Source organism: Podarcis filfolensis (genome assembly GCF_964270895.1).
Source record: "Podarcis filfolensis genome assembly, chromosome: 9".
Classification (NCBI taxonomy): Eukaryota; Metazoa; Chordata; class Lepidosauria; order Squamata; family Lacertidae; genus Podarcis; species Podarcis filfolensis.
The window spans coordinates 21,289,979-21,310,555 of record NC_139610.1 but is presented as its reverse complement, the minus strand read 5'-3'; the positions used below and the strand labels follow the sequence as shown (position 1 = coordinate 21,310,555).

Genomic DNA, 20,577 nt, shown 5'->3' with positions numbered 1-20,577 from the left:
TTACAGACTCCGCTAACCCAGAAATAGTACCTCGGGTTAAGAACTTTGCTTCAGGTTGAGAACAGAAATCGTCCTCTGGCGGCGTGGCAGCAGCGGGAGGCCCCATTAGCTAAAGTGGTACCTCAGGTTAAGAAGAGTTTCAGGATAAGAACAGACCTCCAGAACGAATTAAATTCTTAACCCAGGGTACCACTGTATCACAAAGATCTGTATGTGTAAACAAAGATGGACATATTGATGTTTAAATATATTGTTTAGCTGAAAGCTTTCCTACCCCGCCCCCCACCTTTCTCCTTGTATTTTTTTTGGGGGGGGATGAGGTTGTATTTTCTTATTTCTTTAATTAATTTGCTTTTAAAATATAACTCAATGGCCGCAGCTAATGAACACTGCACATGCCCTAGAACTCAGTGCAAGATACAGAGATTCCATGTATCAATTGAGAGTATTGGAAGACACCCAACTGTCCACTGAAACTCCAGATCCCAAATTAAGATTGATAGCAGTGGTCTACCTTTCTTTTAGGGACGCGGGTGGCGCTGTGGGTAAAACCTCAGTGCCTAGGACTTGCTGATTGTAAGGTCAGCGGTTCGAATCCCCGCGGCGGGGTGAGCTCCCGTCGTTCGGTCCCAGCTCCTGCCCACCTAGCAGTTCGAAAGCACCCCTAAGTGCAAGTAGATAAATAGGTACCGCTTTATAGCGGTAAGGTAAACGGCATTTCCGTGTGCGGCACTGGTACTGGCTTGCCAGTTGCAGCTTCGTCACGCTGGCCACGTGACCCAGAAGTGTCTTCGGACGGCGCCGGCTCCCGGCCTCTTGAGCAAGATGAGCGCGCAACCCTAGAGTCGGTCACGACTGGCCCGTACAGGCAAGGGTACCTTTACCTTTACCTTTCTTTTAAACTTTCCGCCATTAATTATAATCTCATTGAGAAGCCTCTAAGTAAGCTTCCAAGGAATCCCAAGATTTATTTTCATTCTTACCTGAAACATGGCTAAAAACAGGACTTATATTTTACCCAGTAGTGTATCAGAAATTGAGGCTTACAAGAACAGTGGGATAATTTTATACAGGAAAAAAACAAGATCTTAGGGAAAGAAAACAGCCTTTTAAAATGGTAGCCATGCAAAATAGTACTCAATGTTTTCTTCCAGTTTAATTATTAGTCTTACGCATTTGTACAACTTTTATAAAGCTTGAGAATAAAGCAACGCTTTAGTCATAGTCATTCAAACACTTCTCAAATAGGAAACCAGAGAGCTTTTATGTTCTTCTGATTACCTGGACAACAAATACAATGGCAAAATAAATTATACACTATTTGCCAATAAAATATTTACAATTAGCCTCTGAGTAAGTGTGCTAAGAAATACCAGTGATTATATATCAGATTAGAAATCAGATAAACTCTAGTACTTTGTGTGGTGAAAAAGTGCATGGTAAGCGAAAAGCAATACAGAGCTTGAGGGCTCCCTTTCCCCCGCTGAAGTACTGCATACTCAATTTGACAAAAGATATAGTAAAAATGTACCAGTACAAAAAATAAATAACGCAGGCCAAAAAAGCACTCATTAGGAAAATCGGCAGAACACTGTTATCAATACTGCAGGAAATAGAAAATGCCTTCATATTTCTGTCAGTATGAACAAACACATCAGAAAACCTATGCCTCTACAGGCTCTCAAAGAAGAATCCTATAACACAGACATTTTATCGTTATCAGTTGCCAAAAAAATTAGGAACTGTCTGGAATGCCACTAAGGGCCTGTTCGGACATTGAGCCCCTCAAGCCCCATGGTTTCCTCCAGGGAGAGATGATGAGTACACGTCTTCCCACTCCATCTTCAGAGTGGAGAGAGCCTTCAATCATCAAGTGATTCCCTCACCTTCAGTCTTACGTCTCACAGCCCACCTACAGCTTGACCACTAGCCCACAGTGGCAGACAAAGCCATGTTCCCCAACAACATGCACCAAAAACCCTGAAAGTGACAAAACTGTTATTTTATTAATGTTGCTACTTCCGAGTTCAGGCAGGAAAGAGGCCCAGGCAAAAAAATTCCTACAGCAAATACCGTATATATGGTTATGCCACGTTATCCTTGTTCAAGTACCTCGTGTATCCTTAACAAACACGCTCTGAAGTAGGTTACAGTGGTACCTCAGGTTACATACGCTTCAGGTTACAGACTCCGCTAACCCAGAAATAGTACCTCTGGTTAAGAACTTTGCTTCAGGATGAGAACAGAAATCGTGCTCCGGTGGCGCGGCAGCAGTGGGAGGCCCCATTAGCTAAAGTGGTGAAAGTGGTGCTTCAGGTTAAGAAGAGTTTCAGGTTAAGAACGGACCTCCAGAACCAATTAAGTTCTTAACCCGAGGTACCACTGTACACTGAAATATAGTAATTATTTCCCAAGTGACAGAGGATTTAAGCCAGAGCTCCTCAGTCCACACCCACCACTCTTCCCACTAACACCCACTAACTGGCTCTCTCTCGGGCTTTTAGCATCATTGAGGACTGGAGATTTTGGTTGGGACCCTTCAAACGAGAAGCATGTGGTACTTAGGCAGAATATCTGAATTGCTCTAATTCCTCCCCCTTGGGCGTTTAAAAATTTTAGGACAGAAATCAGTCTGTAGAATACAGTGAAGAGGTTCCTGCTCTCTCCTTAATGTAATTATCCCAAATCTTGCAGCAGAGATTCCTAATGCAAATCAGACTCCTTTAAAAGTAGGTGCTGCAGCAGCAGCTGGAAAGCAGCCATGGCCTCTCTGCAGCAGGCAAACTTGCTAAGGATGGAATAAACATGGCGAGCGGTTGTCTGGCAGTTGACTGAAGGAGCACCATTTCTCCCCATTGACTTCCCTGTGATGTCTACTAACCAAAAGTGTATGACACGCTGTCAACCAAACTTCCTGCCCCTGCTCATTGGCCACCGTTTGTGGGAGCAGAGAAACCTAGAATGTGGTCAGGTTGTATCTAGCATTACTTACTAGGCATCATTCTGGGCTGGGAGGAGAGAAGTGGGGGGAGGGGAAGAGGAGAAGTAATCGTGAGACTGCTGGTTTTGGCAATAGCGACATAAATGGCATCAAGGTCTATGAAGGAGAAGGCCTGGGCAAGGCTTTACAGAAGCCCTCCTAGCTTCTTTTTAGATCCTGGAATGTCCTGCTTTTCCTTAGGACGTCCCTATTTTCATCGGAGAAATGTTGGGGGGAATAGGATTATCTTCCCTCTGGTTGCCAAAGTAGAAAGTTCTAGTTGGTTCCAGAAGAGAAAATGCAATCTCTGAAGAGCAAGGGACAGTGTTTCCACTTCCCTCCCCAACCCCACCCCATAGCACTGGTTTAAAAGGAAAGGAACCTCTCCTCCCAGCCCAACACCCACAATGTGAAGGAAAGGAAAGGCCCTTCTCCTCTCTCTGGCACTGCCCCATTGCTAGAAAGGTCCTAGAATGCAGGGAACAGGGAAGAACTTCTACAGAAAATGGTCGACTGGAAATGGCTTTGCTGGCCAGATATGGGTTTGCCATTCCTAGCTTAATGTGACGTCTGAATTGACAAACCATGGTGTGAAGAGGATTGGCAAACAGCTGTTCCTTCTTACTAGTTTGGTGCAATGTCAGAATTGGCATTCCACCACTATTGCTATTTCTCTTTCATCTGGAGGCCACTGGGCAGATGGTTGGCAACCCCTGGTTTATTGCCGCAGGCTGCAGAGTCCTGTTGGAACAAATCAAAGTAGTTCTACGGAAATACTTACTTCTCTCCAGCCTTTGGGTGATGGCTTTGACGGAAGGCCACTTTTCTTAGCCCTTGAAGCAAGCACCAGAGGAACTAATTTTCTGATATGCTATCTTGAAGGAATTAATCTGAAAATGCTGAAAAGAGAGAGAGAACGAAAGCTGAAAGTTTGTAGTTATCAATTACAAAAGCCACAATATCTCTTTTGTTTCAGCAAGAGGTCGCTTATATTTCATACTTCAAACTTAGCGCTGTAATATTGAGTGCTGGCTGCCAGTTGCTGGCATGTCTGAATGGTGAATTATCTAAACCCATTTCAATCTCACTTCAGACCCGGGTGCTACTTTGGTTGCTGTAATTGATTACCCTTATCATGAGAAAGATGAGGGTGGGGTGCTATCCTATTGATTATCCCAGACTTTTCAGAGGTACTCAATTCCATAAATCATGTTATCCTACTACAGTGGCTCTGTGAGCTGAGGATCTGTGCTACAGTGGCTTCACTTGTATTATTATTATTATTATTATTATTATTATTATTATTATTATTATTATTACTATTATCATGTCACCCTTCATCACAAGATATCAGGGCAGACCACAAGATAATAATACAAGGTAAAAGCACAAATAGTTATATAACGAAGATATATAATGACGAATCCATCAACTCAAGTGTTATTGAGTCTGCTGCTTCAGGTTTTTGAATGTTGATACAGTACAGGTTTTAGTTGCTATTTTAACGATGGTTTTATTATGACTGTATTTTGTTATTGCTGTGTTCTGCCTTGAGCCGCTGTGGAAAGAAGGGTGGATCTGAAAAGCCTAATAAATAATAATATTTAGCCTTTCTTCAGCATGTCACTTACTTTAATTAGTAATTAATTAGTAATTTAATTAGTAATTAGAATTCATTCACACATAAAGGTTTTGAACCCTTCAATAATAATAATAAAATTATGTTGCAGGTTTTTTAATTAATTTTGCTCAATAAAGCTTAAAAATAAATACTGAAATCAAACAAGCTACAAAAACAACCTCAAAACCCACCTACCAACCTCAACCCAAAACCAAGAAGGAAAATACAATAATTAAAGGTTGCTAACCAAAGCATCTGGATGTATAATAAAAAGGAGATTGAAGGGAAGAGGAGAGATATTGAACAGGTAGCTCATATATGAGTGCCTTATGCAACGTACTCATAAATGGCATCCCTCTGGCTTTAGCACTTATTTTTTTCTCCTTATGTTCCTAAGTCACTTTTATTATCAGCTCCATCTAAACACAGTATTTTATAAGAAACTACAGGACAGATGTGGATTGCGCCTAACATCATGTGTACACTGCTTCCCAAACCATCAGTGAGAGCGCACTGGATGCAGAAATATGCACACAACCAGTGGGTGTGTTTGCTATCAGAACTGCATTGAAACCATTATGGGAGTAGGAACGGGGGGGAGGACTCAGCTGGCCGTCCAAAAGCAGGCCAAATTTCTAATAATTATACCAATCCAAGGCAGCCTACAAGCTGTTGCTGACACTGCACACCCCTATTCCTTTCTGTGCCAAAAATGAGCTCTGAGGCCTACAGGTTAGGCTCTGGTCTTAAGCCATTTGCCCCCATTTGCCTCTTACCACTTACATCTGTTTTAGAGGTGCCTGCCAGCAGGATTTGAGATACCCGTCAATCTATTATTTTGAATTAATTGATTTATCTGAATAGTCTCAGCTGCTTAAAAAAAGAGACAGGGGTATTTAAATTTGCGTTACCAAATTAAAGCCAAAACAAACCTGCCGACCGCTTCTGCGGTTCTCTTCCCGGCAAGACGAGTCTTGCAGAAGTACATATCACGGCGCTTGCTCGCAGTCCCCCCAGCAATCCCCAAGACTGACAATTTTGTATGGAATGACAACTATGCGCAGCATTTTGCTCACAGGTACCACAGAACCCGGGGTCACCGACAGCCGAAACATTTTCCTGGAAGCAACAAAACTATAAACTTCTAACCTTTGTCAAGGTCTGACGCCTTAATGGGTTTATGACTGGGAAGATGAGAGATAATCATTCTTTGCAAATACCTGTGTGATATTCTTATAGCTTTGGTCTCTTGTGGAAGCTGTATAAAAGTTCTGGGCCCTTATCTTGTATGAAGTAAACTGAAGTAGAGTGTGTGTGTGTGTGTGTGTGTGTGTGTGCGCACACACACACACACACACACAGTGGTACCTTGGGTTACATACGCTTCAGGTTACACACTCCGCTAACCCAGAAATAGTGCTTCAGGTTAAGAACTTTGCTTCAGGATAAGAACAGAAATCAGGCTCCGGCGGCACAGCAGCAGCAGGAGGCCCCATTAGCTAAAGTGGTGCATCAGGTTAAGAACAGTTTCAGGTTAAGAACGGACCTCCAGAACGAATTAAGTACTTAACCCAAGGTACCACTGTGTATATATATATAAAATTAGCTTGGGAATGGGGGAATCAGTTCTTGTATATCTTGTATTATTTGTTGTGGTTGTACTCTGATGCCAGGAATAGGTCCTTCAAGCTATATTTAATATACTGCCATTAGTTGCAGATGCCCAGTGACTTTGGGGCGAAAGGAGGGAGCTCAACTGAAGCATCCAACACTTGGGTGGACTGCAGGAACGTTTTTAGACTGTGTGACTGCAAAGTTTGCAAATAAGAATTATTGGTTCCATTTGTTCAAACTGATTACATCTGCAATTACATCCTTACAGGCAATTGCATTGGCCTGTTTAAACTGAGGCTTTGGCTAAAGAAATTTTGCTCACTTTAAATCTTTGCAAGTTTTAGTTGAACTAAACCCACACAGAGCTTACATCAGCACAATATAATACAATCATTATTAGTCCAATAATATATTAGAATATTCAGGATCACTACTCATGATTAATACTTCATGGTTTAAAAGGCGTATACCGAACAAGTAAAAGAATGACATATATTTGAACTGTGGACAAATACAGAATATAACTAGAAGATCTGGAGTCCAGGTTACTAAAAAGCTCAGAGGGTCTTGAGATGATTAATAAACTGTGGATGACTCCACGTATTTACCTTTCATATTTAATAACCAAGTGTTTTTGCAAAATTATGTGTTATTATGTATTATTATTATTATTATTATTATTATTATTATTATTTCTTTGTCCTATGATTTCGCCTGCTTTTTGTGTTAGAATAATCTACCTGTTTTTTATCATTTGACACTGGTGAAGGGTTTATAAACATTTGAAAGTAAAAACCCAGCAGTTTATATTTTACTTGTTTAAACTCTTTCATGTACCAAAATCCTATTTTATAGTGTGTGTGTGTGTGTGTGTACACACAGAAAACAATACACATAACTAAACAGGAAAAGTAAGTATTTTTATATATTGCTTAGTATTTTTTAAAAAATCTAAGCAGTTCAAAAATATGTTATTGTCCCATTTGAGCATAATCTGGTTAATAAATAAATAAATACCACAACGAGTCTCCTTCTTATGCATCTAATTCAAAATCTACTGGAACTACTCAGTATTCTTTCTTGGTTTTCATATTGCATTGCAACAAAGCCAGAATTATTAAAAATCAGGAGGATAAAATCTGAGCACACATTATTAGTTTATATGTGCTTCTTTTTCTAAGAACAGCCAAGAAAGAGTGACAGATGCTTGATTATTATGACCATAGTGAAAAGTGAAAGGATGGGAGAAAGATGAAAGTCCAGCATGCTTAATGGATAGACAAACAAAAGACCAAAACAATAGTTTGAAAGTGGCCGGCATATGCTCCTTTCCATGATAAGCTGTGAATGGGTATCTGAAAGGAAATGTCCAAATGGCAGATGTTTTTGATAAACAGAAGGCAAAACGCCCCAGCGTTACCAACAACTGAAATGGGTGGGGGTGAGATAAATGCATTTTCTAAGCACCAGATAGTGGAACAGAGCCGTTTCTTTGCACATTTTCCCTTAAAAAGTAAGCAATGTAGATGAAGAGGCTAAAACCAAGTCTCACTAAGACCAAATCTACTGTATCAGCTGAGAATATGAGATCTGCCCAGTTCAAATCTCAGTTGCTGATGCTTCCAGATGGTCGCTATTTTCAGGATTCAATCACATAATGGCAAATTCAGGTTGCACAATTACAGCTGATTGAGATGTCATCCACAACAAACCTGCTTCCTCAGAGGCAAAATCATTTAACCTCCCTTCAAAAAGATCAGAATGCATGCTTAATAAATAGTCATTGTCGTATAACCTCCCTACAAACAAATCAGGTATAATCCTGGACAAACTGGGTGTCTAGAAGTGACCCGAGTCTCACCTGAATCTCAGCCTGCATTCTGCCTCATGCAAGGTAAGGATAATGAAGCTAACTTACTTTACAGGGTTGCTGTAAAGTGCTCTGAACACTTGAAAGCACAAATAAATACTAATCTTTGACATCCATCAAAATACACACTTGAAATGAAGAAGTAAAAGGAGTAGTCTAAAATGAAGACACCGTCACAGGAATGCTTCTGCTACGTGGCTGTGGTTCAGGCCATTCCACATTGAGGAAGCATTGAAAATCTGAATGGGCCCTATAAGTGTGACTGTATTTTTCCATTTGCAATCACTGTATTTGTCTTGTATGTGAATCAGGTTTGGATTTTTTAATCTTAAAAAGCTTTGAATATCCCCACTCCCCCCCCCCCAAAGTGCTTGCACTGAGACACCACAATATTAATTGCTCAATATGCTATCCAAGCAAATGTCGCAATTTGGTTGAATACTAGCACCATTTTAAAACAGGAAGTCATTCTACGGAATCACAAGTAAAGCTGTCATGTTCAGATTTTGACTAAATGGACCAAGGTAATCAATGTGTTGCCCCCCAGATGTTGGACTACAATTCTGAGCATCCTTGACTATTGGTCATGCTAGCTGTGGCCGATGGGATTTGTTTGACAATGGCAACTGGGGAGTACCAAGCTGAATACCCTTGGGGTGCACATTTATCTACTTGTTGCTGGGGCGGGGTAGAGGAAGGCACGGTGGAAAGACATGAGAGAAGTGCCCAAAAGCACAAAAGAGGAGAAGCTCAAACAATCATCATTAAGTCTTAAAAGATTGTCTTCTCACCCATCCTTTCAATGAATGATTATTTGAAAATAGGTAGCTAGACTCGGGACGCGGGTGGCGATGTGGGTTAAAGCCTCAGCGCCTAGGACTTGCCGATCGAAAGGTCGGCGGTTCGAATCCCTGCGGCGGGTTGCGCTCCCGTCGCTCGGTCCCAGTGCCTGCCAACCTAGCAGTTCGAAAGCACCCTCGGGTCAAGTAGATAAATAGGGACCGCTTACCAGCGGGAAGGTAAACGGCGTTCCGTGTGCTGCGCTGGCTCGACAGATGCAGCTTGTGACGCTGGCCACGTGACCCGGAAGTGTCTGCGGACAGCGCTGGCTCCCGGCCTATAGAGTGAGATGAGCGCACAACCCTAGAGTCTGTCAAGACCGGCCCGTACGGGCAGGGGTACCTTTGCCTTTACCTTTAGCTAGACTCAGAAAATAATTTCTTCCAGAATTCCTGATTGGCCATGTGGTTTTGGGTTTTGCTCACTATTGGAGATGCTGTCATAATGGAAGGCTTCATAAGCAGTGTTCAAAATTCCCCAGGCGCCAGGCATGTTTTGCAACTGCAAATGGTCCACTTGTAACCACATGGAATGTCCTGTCCCCCATCTGGCGACTGACATCCCCACTATTTGTCTGGTGTGCAGCATTTATAAATATTAATTATTCAAATGACTTGGTCACTATTGCTGAAGCTGAGACCCATTTATGTTAGTGTTGTCCAATTAGCAATTGCTATTGATGGTAAAGGGGGACGCGGGTGGCGCTGTGGGTTAAACCACAGAGCCTAGGACTTGCCGATCGGAAGGTCGGCAGTTCGAATCCCCGCGACGGGGTGAGCTCCTGTCGCTCAGTCCCTGCTCCTGCCAACCTAGCAGTTCGAAAGCATGTCAAAGTGCAAGTAGATAACTAGGTACTGCTCTGGCAGGAAGGTAAACGGCGTTTCCATGTGCTTCTCTGGTTCTCCAGAAGCAGCTTAGTCATGCTGGCCCCGTGACCCGGAAGCTGTACACCGGCTCCCTCGGCCAATAAAGCGAGATGAGCGCTGCAACCCCAGAGTCAGCCACGACTGGACCTAATGGTCAGGGGTCCCTTTACCTTTATTGATGGTAAAAATGTGTCCCTGATGTGAAATGTGTATTAGTTCACGTGTTTCAAAAAAAGAGATTTGTGTAATTGGTAAAGTGCAATTAAACTGTGAAATATAATACAGTGGTACCTCTAGTTGCGGACTCAATCCATTTCGGGGTGCAGTTCACACCCCAAAAAGTCCGCAACTAGAGTGGCTCTTCCACGCATGTGTGTGGCACGATCAAGTGCTTCTGCGTATGCGCAAAGCGCGCAGATCGCTTCTGTGCATGCGCCCGTGGCGAACCCGAAAGTAAACACTTCCGGGTTTGCCACGTTCGTAAGCTGAAAGTCTGTAACAAGAGAGGAACGCAACTAGAGGTACGACTGTAATGCTGATGATATACACAATTTGTTTTTTTGCTTTGTAGTCTTGAAAAAAAAGATCGCGATTAGACATTCCGTGTTGGCGGACATAACCTAGGTTTAAGGTGCTATCTTGCAACCAGTTAATATCTCTGAGTTTCTAACACTGTTCGTAAGAGGTGTTGGGAGTTTAATACGACCAGAACCTGACCTGTTCTTGAGTAGCATTAAGGATTAATCCAGGAGGCATAGGATATAAGTGAACGATATGAGAGAGACCTAACAGTATGAAATCACCATCACTTGTCCCCTGCTACTTGGATATTTAAATAAAGTTATGACTATTCCCACCACAGGGACACTATCAGTATTTGGGATAAAGGGAACAAATGGGGCTTTCTAAAATAAACCAGGCCAATCCAACTAAAGTTTCGCACCTGTCACAGTCACCACTCTTCACAGCACAGATTTAGTTCAATTCACACATCATAAAGTCAGCCTCCAGGGATCCCCATGCTTGGCTTATCAGTGGCATGACCTGTGAAAGTATTCATAGCTTAGCAAAAGCCAGCCATTTGAAAACTGCTAAGCAAGGGAAAACCCAAAGTAATCAATACCTATTTAGAAGGGGGTTGTGATTAACTAAAGAGCTCACAATGAAGTATCCTTTAAATGAAGTTCATAGCCTTTCCGCACCAAGCCTATTTCTGCACTGCAGTAAGAAACCCAAAGAGGCAAGCTTTGTCACAAGTTGATTTTGCAGATCACTGCACTGCAATGATGGAGAATATGGTACAGATGAAGATAAATGTTCTGCCCGCTCAGTAGCACACCACCTCGGAAGTTAAGATTCACAACGTTGCTCAGGATGAAATGTGGGCTTCCAAAGGTGCCGATAAGCGAAAACCTGTTACGGGGTGAAATCCGGCTTGTTTAAATACTCACGATTATTACTGCCAGAATACTCTTGGAACATAACCCTGCACCAGCTCACAATCTTACTGCTCTTCATTCTACCTGCATAGTTAAGGCTGCAATCCCGAATATACTTACTGGGGAACACCATTCAACAGAGTAGTTCTAAGCAAGAGTGTGAACTAAGAATCAGTTAACAGGCATTCAAAACCAGACATTCATAGAATCATAGATTTGGAAGGGACACTGAGGATCATCGAGCCCAACCTCCTATGCAGCTGTCCCATTCAGGAATCCAGCATGCAGCCTTCGCATTTTCAGCACCAGGCATCATCCCTGACCACTGCTCCTGTTAGCTAGGGATGATGGGAGTTGTAGTCCCAAAACATCTGGAGGGCTGAGTTTGCCTATGCCTGCTCTAACCAGCTGAGCTATCCAAGCTGGCAACCTAACAGTCTTCACAATTGTTAGTTCACAGAAACCAAAAAATCCTCAGTTTAGTGATGTCACAAGAAGAAACCACGTTATGACTAATAAAAAGGAGTTCCATAACACTTAATGGGTTCATTTCTTTGGGCTTGGAATGAATGCCCCTCTCTGCCACAATCCTACATTTACGCACATATTCTAGGGTCTTTCTTAGGATCTAAAGCCTCATGATTATTTAATTTGACATATCCTTTTATAGAAAATATAAAAAGGAGGGAGGGAAATTATCTCTCCCCACTGGACAGCTATTAAAATCACGCATAATCCTGTAAGGTGCAATGAAAACAAGTCCTGTGGTGGCTTTGGGCACTTTCCTCATCGCCCTGCAATTTTTCTGTAGTAAAGGCCAGCTGTGAACTAATAAAACAGATCGCCAGCCTGCTTTGCAAGGAATACTAACCCTAGCACATGTACCATTACTATAAAGCTATAATATGTATGAATAAAGCCTCAAATGTAAGAAAAGCTCGAGGCTAGAGTTTTCACTGCTTGTTCAAGGTCATACTGAACAGCTACAAAAGTCAGGAATAGAGTTCACAACTCAAGTGCCAAGTCAAGTCCCAGGCCTGGGCTCAGAAGCCACTGACTTGTCTTCTCCTGAAGCAAAGGTTAATTACTCTGCCACTCACTGGAAATATTCCTCTTTGTGGAAATACAAGCATCTACTGAGAGTCAATTATGGACAGATTAGAGAGATGTCCACAAAGATAGAGATAACTGGGAAAGTGCCGAATTAACCATTACAGAAATTGAATACAGCAGTATTACACAATGTATTCACCAACAGTTTTGATATGCTGTGTGTTATAACAAGCTCCCCCCCTTTTGTAAATTAACAATATGGCATTCTTGGGTACAAAAACTTCCTAACCGAAGGTTTGGCGATGGCCTGTAATTCACACCAGTTTCTTCACTGTTTTAAAACATCTTAATTCAATTACAGTGGTACCTCGGGTTACATATGCTTCAGGTTACATACGCTTCAGGTTACAGACTCCGCTAAGCCAGAAATAGTACCTCGCGTTAAGAACTTTGTTTCAGGATAAGAACAGAAATCGGGCTCCGGCGACGTGGCAGCAGCAGGAGGCTCCATTAGCTAAAGTGGTGCTTCAGGTTCAGAACAGTTTCAGGTTAAGTACGGACCTCCGGAACGAATTAAGTACTTAACCCGAGGTACCACTGTACTTATGTAACTGAAAGACCAGTAGTCCTTCGTACCACACTCAGTTCCGTGTGCCCGGTTCCCACATGCATCAAGACTCTTCACCCTGTTATGACCCACCCCAACCCAGCCCTGCCCTCTTCCAGGTCCAAAATCCAGGTCCAGATTGTAAGTATGTTTGAACACTTTTAATAAAAAAAGAAAAAAGAAAAAAAATCCAGGTCCAGGTTGCACTGGTAATTGCGCATCAATTGGATGCACCTAGAATGACTTTTTAGACACTTGTGAACGAGACTAGAGCAAGTATATATTCAGCTCTGGAGCTTATTGCAGTAAAAATATAATTTCAGATGAGGAAATACTAGCTAGCAAAAAGGCATGTTCAAAACGTTCTTATTTGTTATTTTCTCATTATTATTATTTTAGTTGCTTCTTTCCTGCAAGCTCATACATGAATTTTTAGTACTTAAGCTGAAAGCTGACTCATGTATTACAAACCAGGATACAAGCAGGTGACATAAGCATGAAAAATTGTTTTATCATTTTCCCCTGCAATGAAATACTTTGAATAAAGCTGAGCACCATCTGAATCACCAAGTGTCTGTCAGTATGCTTGTCAGTGCATATGTCCTTCCATAAGAAAGAAACCTTTATTTTGTGAGTCAGACTGCCTGATGGGGCTTTAGACTGTGAAAATATGTTGGTAAGTACACCAACATACGCCCCTTAAATGCCATGCCCAGTAGAAGCACAACCACCACAGTTTACTGCTCCTAGATTGAGCTGAGGGGAAAACTTTCACCAATTTGCAGAAGATGGACAGCACAGATTGCCTGGTTCATACGTCAATCACAAAGCCGCACACAAGCACACCTCTCACGGAACTGTTTTTCAAGAGTAAAAAAGAAATAGTTTAACACGGTGTAACAAAATTTCTAGTGATGTATGGAAGTGAGAGCTGGACCATAAAGAAGGCTGATCGCCGAAGAATTGATGCTTTTGAATTATGGTGCTGGAAGAGACTCTTGAGAGACCCATGGACTGCAAGAAGATCAAACCTCTCCATTCTGAAGAAAATCAGCCCTGAGTGCTCACTGGAAGGACAGATCCTGAAGCTGAGGCTCCAGTACTTTGGCCACCTCATGAGAATTGAAGACTCCCTGGAAAAGACCCTGATGCTGGGAAAGATTGAGGGTACAGGGAGAAAGGGGACGACAAAGGACGAGATGGCTGGACAGTGTTCTCGAAGCTACCAGCATGAGTTTGACCAAACTGTAGGAGGCAGTGGAAGACAGGAGGGCCTGGCGTGCTCTGGTCCATGGGGTCACAAAGAGTTGGACATGACTAAACGACTAAACAACAACAACAACAAAATTTCATTTTAAAAACAAACTGCTGAACTAATGGGGGCGGGGCAAGGAGGACTAAGCATGCCCACCCAAAGCATGGTAGGGTATGAGGAGAGTTGAAGAAAAAGTTGTCGTGTGATAAAAATACCATACCCATTGAATAAATAAGGTGCAGTGAACCTGGAGGTTTGTCCTCTTTGCAAAGCAAAGGCTGTGTGATCTTTGATAAGCAAAGCCAGGGGGGAAATAAAATCTGCTCCTATTCACAGCCTGACCTACCTTTATGATAATCCCAAACAGGGGTTGTTCTTGTTGCGGGTGACAGCCCTGCAGATGCTTTCAACTTACTTACAACTCCCATCGGCTCCAGTCAGCAACCAGAGCTTATGGGAGCTGTAGTCCAGAATATTCAGAAGGCATTATTCAAATCACTTTGAATAATTTGCAAGAATTATCAGGAAAGGAAATGTCAGGGAAACAGAAAGAAGTTCTGTCTGAATGCAGTCTTCAACAAGTCTGTTGCTTGATGATACTGTGCAGTCTACAAAACTTTTTTTTTTTTAAGTGTGTCTCCCTAACGGCATTTGAAGGACCACCATAGATTTTCAGGTTTTTTGTTTTTGGCAGCTTTTATGTAATCAAGATGCATTGTAGTCATTTGTCGAGGGGCGGAAAAAACCTAAATCTGAGCTTCCCAACTGCCTTAGATATCAAATACTGTGCTCCTAAGCATATTATGTCCGAGAAAGATCCATTGAAATAAATAAGATTTATGTCCACATAATTTGTTTTGGTTCAGTGTGTCAGCAGCACAATGGCTCTCACAGCATTTTGAAGGCATCAACATACCATTTCTAAAGCAATTCATGCAGCTACAATCTATTACTTTTAAGTTCTCCTGGAAATTGTTAGCTATTGGAACCCATTTTTAGCCTTCAGATGTGACTATAAATGTTATTATAGTCTTGCTTTAAACTGGGAGAAAAGGTAGGGACAGACATTAGTTGGTAAAATAGCGCAGAAGCATCTCCTCATCAAGGTTTTGAACAATCTTTTTTACAATCTTATGTCGTGCTAGAAGATTTATTTAGAATTCCCAGTTTAATTTCGCTGTCCCCATAATAACAAGAACACTTTACTCAAAGTACTTCACATATGTTACCACAATTATCCTTGCTGATCTACCTTCACAGGGCGACTGCGTTAATATCTCCAAGCTGGAAATGAAAGCTGAGTGGGTTTCACATGTTATACAGAGGCAAACTCAAGTCCCACCCACTGCAGTATATCTCCAACAGATGCAGACAATCACAGCTCCCTAACAAGCAGCAACTGTACAATACAAATTTGAAAAGGTGTGGTTGCTGCATTACATTTGCATATAGAAATCTAAGGCTATGTCTAAACAATGCAATGTGTAAAATAAGAAAACTATGCTTTGCCTAAGGCAACCTGACAAGTTAATTCAGTTCTAGGGTGATCTAGTGGAATTAAAATAAAGCCAAAATAATTTCTGCTATGTATCTGTTATGTTCTCACCCTGGGCCAGCAGGGGGATACTGTAGATAGTTATGCAAATAAGGGATCGAAAGTGACATTCAGTGATTGGATAGTTTTAGAAAATTGTTACAGTTACATTGTACTGGAGCTCTATATAAGCAGGCTGACTGAACCCTTCACTTCAGTTCTGTCCTGGCCTGTGAATAAACAAGAGCTGTTTGAAGAATCGCTGTGTTGTCTGATATGTTCACCCACAACTTAACAATATCTGTGCAAGCCCTGGAAATGTCAATCATCCTCCATATCAACCAAGGGTAAAAATGTACTCAAGTTTTTCTAGGGTCTAATATTAATAGGGGAATAATATTCACATAGTGTCCACACCTACATCAAGCTGTATGTTCAATTATCTTAAAAGTTAACACTTTTGTAGTTAAGAATGAACCAATTCAGAGGGAGTGGCATTTACATAACTGTATAATCATAGCACAGTTTTCTAATACCCACTCATTTAGCAGTTTCTGTTGGTTTTAACACTTATGCTTCTCTTAAGTCAACAACAGCAGTTCAGGTTCTTAAGTTAAACTGATTGCAAATATCTTACTATTTGCTTTTGGACGACAGGTTCTTTCAGCAAGACTTTCTTCTCAGCATAAAAACGGGGGTTGGGGGAACTAACTTTGAGAGACCATAATAGATCAGAGATAAATTCAACATAACCAGGGATCCTCAGATGCACTTTTTGAATTTATGTCCCATCCTTCCTCAGAGAAGCTCAGGGTGGCGTGGCAATATATAGATCTCCCCTTCTCCAGTTTATCCTAACAACCACCTTGTCAGGTAGGCCAAGAGACAGTGACTGGACACATCACTGGCCAGACTATGAGCATGAGGACAATGCCAGATAGCCCTTGCTTTCAGCCAGAAATATGCTTTAAAACGCACTGTTAACAAAATGGTTCCAACTTTGCCCAACAGAGAAGAGGGGAAACAGCCTTGAGAGAATGTTTGTGCACCATGGAACAATTTTAAGGGAAAATATGAACAAAGGGAATTTACAATATTAGACCTAGACTGCCCTGGTAACAAAAGTATGAACCAAATCTCCTTCCATTCATGGAAGGACTTTTGGATCCAGCCCAATAAAGCGTATAGAAGGCACAAATATCAAAGTCTCAGTACAAAATTAGTCTACAATTAAATATAGTGCCTTTTATGAATATCCATCTAGCAAATGAAGGCTTCATTTAATCTTTAGCCAACATGTGATTCATGAGTGCCTTGTAAAACTATTAGAAACACTTGTTTATTTTTACTATTTTTATTACTTTAACCAAGCTACAACTGGTAGTATTTCGGTCCTATCGCAGCTTAATAAAATCTATTTTTAAATCAAAAATCCCATACATTAATGTTTATACAGTTTCCTAGGGTAGGGGGAAAACACCCAAAAATGGTAATGCAAAGAGAGACTTTGTCATTAACAAAACACAGGGAAGGGCTTAAGCAAAACACATCCAAGAACATAACTCAAATGAATCCTTCTCTGCTCCCTCAACTTTTCCTCATTATAAGTACCTGGAGGATAATGTTGAAGCCAGGGTCTGGGGTGTTATTATTAGCAATTTTAGCAAGAAGGCTGGAACCCAGGTGCACTTATTAATTGGCAGCTGCAGGAAGTTGGTCAAAGGATAAAGAAGAACCTAATGACAAAAACTGAGGTTGCATCTGTACCATACATTTAAAGCACTCTTACATTGCTTTAACAGCTATAGTGCCTCACAACCCCAAACAAAAAGAATCCAGGGAACTATGGTTTATGGACAGCATTAGAAATTTGTCAGGCGCCAGGTGCATTTTGTACCCGACTACTGACCACTTGTGCCTGATGTCTCCACCATCTGGAGGTGTGTGCCTGTAGGTCCTTGGATCTTGACTGTTTTCACACACTAGCAACAAATCCTGCAGAATTCTATCCTATATTTTATCTGCACAGTCAGAACGAATTTCAGGAACCAACAGGTTGTATTGAAAAATATGACTTTTGACCTGTGGTATGAAGTTTACGGCATGCAATGCCTTAAGAGAGAATATTATGAAGATGATATACAGGTGGTACATGACCCCAGTCAAGCTTGCAAAAATCTATCATTTGCCCGATAATAAATGTTGGAAATGTAAAGAAACTGAAGGTACATTCTTTCACCTTTGGTGGACGTGCCCAAGGATTAAGGCTTTCTGGGAAATGATCTATAATGAAATGAAAAAGGTATTTAAATATACCTTCCTGAAGAAACCAGAGGCCTTTCTTCTCGGCATTGTCGGCCAATTGGTGCCAAAGAAGGACAGAACTTTTTTTATGTACGCTACAACAGCAGCAAGAATACTCATTGCAAAGTATTGGAAGACACAAGATCTACCCACTTTGGAAGAATGGCAGACGAAGGTGATGGACTATATGGGATTGGCAGAAATGACTGGCAGAATCTGAGACCAGGGAGAAGAGTCGGTGGAAGAAGATTGGAAGAAATTCAAAGACTATCTACAGAAATATTGTAAAATTAATGAATGTTAGAATGATGTTGGATAGAAATTAAGTGGTTTCCAGCTGTAATGCTTTAAGAGAATATGAAAAAAGGGTTATAAATAGGTAAATATCTAATGGTAAGGATTTGCTGAACCAACAATTTGAAGTGGAATACAAAAAAGGGAGGTATGAGGAGGTCCGGGAAACAAGCTAAAGGAAAATAAGCAATGGAAAATCTGTGTGTTTTTAACTATTTTTATTTTGTATTTTTGATATTTTTTTCATTTTTATTGTAATACTTTAAAAAATCTTAATAAATATCTTATAAAAAAGAAAAAAAGAAAAATATGACTTTTGAGTCGCCTGACTCCAAAATGGCAACTAGGCATTCCATTCTGGCGACTGTAATCCTGGTTTAAGGAGCCATTTGGCACCTAGTTTATATATCTGAGTTTCTAACACTCTTTATGGGTGATGCAACTCTGTGAGGAAACAATTCTCAGCACCCTTAACTACAGTTCTCATGCTTCTTTGAGGGAAGCCATTACTGCAAAAGAGGTATACGAGTGCTTTAAATGTTTGGTGTGGATGTGACCTTAACCTTTCAGGACATAAAGAGGTTCAGACTGCAGTCCCTTACACATTTAGCTGTCTGCGGGCAAACGCCAGCTCCCTCAGCCTGTAAGGTGAGATGAGTGTCGCAACCCCAGTCATTCATGACTGGACTTAACTGTCAGGGGTCCCTTTACCTTTAAAGTTCACTGAACTCATTAGGACTTCTGATACTGAGGAATTTAACAGTGCAATCCTGCCCATGTCTACCCAGAAGTAAGTACCACCAAGTTTAATGAAAAATTACTCTCAGGTTAAGTGTGCATAGGACTGCAGTCTTAATAATATGTGTAGGGCTGTCTAATTCACTTGCTGCATTCCACTTAAAAGAATTAAAAAGGCACACTTGCAAAATCTAGGCTCGTGGGGTTTTCCAGCGTTTTATACATTCAGGTAAGAGCAGAGCCCTCAAAGAAGGCGCCATTATAAATGAGACGGAGACCATAAAATACTCTGAAAGGTGGGGTGGACACAGCTGTGTAGAAAAACAAGCTTGTAGTTCTGATTCCTGAGAGGTGCTGAACTCTTTTTCAAGGGATATAGTTTTTTCAAGTAAGGCACTTTAAGATCTCCTCACCCTTTCTTCACTCATGGCTAAAATACTTCAGCTGACAGACTCAAACCCTCTTAGAAAATGGTGACAAAACGAAGCAGATTGTTCTCATCTTGCAGCAAGCCATCCATCATCCTTCTCAGGCAGGCAAGTGAGGAGCAGCTGTCTCAGTGAGTAACTGGTCGCGACTTTTCTATTTTGTTTAATTTGTTATTTCTCTGGTTAATCAAAAACATCTGGTTTCAATTTTTTTCCACGTTCTGAAACCTGCTATTACTTTGCTGTATTTGTTTAAGAACGCAAAAATTACACCCTTATTTCGTCAAGGATTTCACCCCCAAGACTATGTAAGGGGCAAATTCATAGCAGTCCAGCCCCACCCCATTCCTCGCCTCTTTTATGTGCAAATATAATACGAGCATTGTTGTTTATGAGGGTGGAAACCATAGCCTTATATTAAAGTCATCTTGAGCTGCTAAGAAACCAAGTAATCTGTAGCCTGCTTAACTACATAGGGGTAACTCCATTCCCTTTGGTGACAAGTAAACTTCTGATGTCTTTAACAACCAAAGCAAACAAAGAACTGAATGTTCTAGAAAGGCCTAAATGTTCTTCTAATTTACTGGTTTATTCTGCAGCTTACCCTTTTTCTTGCAGTTAAGAATATAGCAACATAGCAGTTGCTTTATTCCAAAACTTGGTCCAATGAGATAGCAACTGCATTTCTCTACATACATATACAGTACAATCATGTATTCATGTATTAATTACATCCAAATTAACCATGCTGTGCACAAGCTAAAGGATGGTGTACACAGTCCAATAGCTCCCACTTTGCTCCTTTCTGGGCACAAGACAGCAAACACTGTGCCTGTACTCAGATGATGGCTTGTTTCACTCTGGCAAACTATAACCACTAGCTAGCCTCAAACCAAAATTTGTTGTTGGCTTAATGGTTGCAGTTTGTTAGGGAGAAACAAACAATGATTATAGGTTCAGACACAATGCTAAGCTATTGCGTTTCTCATGCCAGGGAGAAGCAAAGTGGAAGCAATCAGGCTGAAGGCCTCAGCATGCACTCATGCAAAGTTCCTATTACATGGGAACATGGCAAAGAGGTCCACAAAAGTTACAAGCGATATTAAGAGCAGGGTGGACACTGCCTCCCTGACC

At 41.3% G+C, this 20,577-nt stretch overlaps 1 protein-coding gene across 18 annotated transcripts in view; it reads right to left on the bottom strand.

The window, feature by feature from the left end:
* The window catches only part of APBB2 (amyloid beta precursor protein binding family B member 2), a 171,579-nt gene that overhangs the window by 109,852 nt on the left and 41,150 nt on the right, over positions 1 to 20,577 (bottom strand). For 16 of the 18 annotated variants that reach the window (XM_083630342.1, XM_083630352.1, XM_083630336.1 and 13 more), the window contains exon 2: positions 3,762 to 3,879. The gene's annotated coding sequence lies outside the window, so the exon portion shown is untranslated. The remainder of the gene's footprint in view (positions 1 to 3,761; positions 3,880 to 20,577) is intronic. The other 2 variants (XM_083630351.1, XM_083630346.1) reach the window with 1 other exon arrangement.